Consider the following 1,415-nt stretch of genomic DNA (forward strand, 5'->3'; position numbering starts at 1 on the left):
ATACCACAGCTTCTCTAGCCATTCGTTTGTTGATGGGCACTTAGGTTGTTTCCAACTCCTTGCTATTGTGAACAAAGCTGCAATAAACATGGGTGTGCAAAAAAAAAGTTTTAAAAAAAGTGTTAAAGAAAGTCTTATAATGTTAAAAAATAGTTTCATATGTAAGATAAACAAAAAGACCCAAACACACTGCTATCTGGTATTTTCTACTCAAGGCAATACTGCATTGCATATTGACTGATGGATTTGAACTACCAACATCTTTGTGTTAGCATCCCAATATGGTGATAAAGAAAGATACAATAAGAATAAAGAGTGTGTTAGAAAATAGGCCAAGGAGATTTTCCAACTTGAATAATAAAAACAGAAAAGGGGAAACATGTCTATATTGCCTATGAACCATCATTTGAACACTTTGGTTTTAATCTTTAAGTATGATTTTTTTCAAATGTAATTTGAGTAAAAACTTACAATGCAAATTAATTTTTCATTTAGCCATTTGTACACATTTTGTTTTTTTATTTAAATACCTATGTTATTATCACATTCTTTCCACTTCTTGCCTGTGATTTGCCTACACATTAATCCTTTCATTTTACTTATTCCTGCTTTCTAGACAAGTTCTACAGGACACAGCACCTTCGCTTGGGAAACATTACCACTACAGAGACACTGGTCACAACATGAGAAACTACCAGCAGCTGATGTGTTTGGAATCACAGAAGCCAAGGAAGCTTCAGATATAAGCTATCAGATCAAGGGCTGGGCAATAGGAGATAGATGTGAAGGGAGTGGGTAGAAGTGGATGGGTATCCTGGTGGATGGTGGAGCAGGGAAATAATTGGGTAAAGACACGTGTGCCAAAGGCAGGGACAACACTGATAATAATGGTTAACTCCACAATAAGGGATTTATCTTTCACTTTTTCTATAAAATGCTGGTCTGTCTGATACTTCTCTAAATCTGAACATTCAGATTAAGACAGACTAGGAAGAAGGATTGGTTATCCACTTCTAAAATAGCAGGCATCTGAAAACACTATGTACAACAGAACACATGTAGATAACAGAAAGGGCAACTGAGGTTGAGCTTTCAAGTATGGAAATACAAAGGAAGAGGAACAGTTGTAAGCAGACACTAGTGATTGGGACATGGAATGTGAGAACCATGAGTGTAGGAAAATTAGATATTGTTAAGGATGAAATGGAACACATAAATATTGGCATACTAGGCATTGGTGAGATGAGATGGACTGGCATGGGGCATTTTGAGTCAGATGATCATATGATATATTACTCTGGAGATGAAAAGGTGAGAAAAAATGGAGTTGCTTTCATAGTTAAGAAAGTCATTGCTAGATCCATATTGAAGTACAATATTGTGAGTGACAGGATAATATCCATACGCATACAAGG

Source organism: Elephantulus edwardii, unplaced genomic scaffold (assembly GCF_000299155.1).
Source record: "Elephantulus edwardii isolate Elephantulus edwardi_28Jun2011 unplaced genomic scaffold, EleEdw1.0 scaffold00475, whole genome shotgun sequence".
NCBI classification, from domain to species: Eukaryota; Metazoa; Chordata; class Mammalia; order Macroscelidea; family Macroscelididae; genus Elephantulus; species Elephantulus edwardii.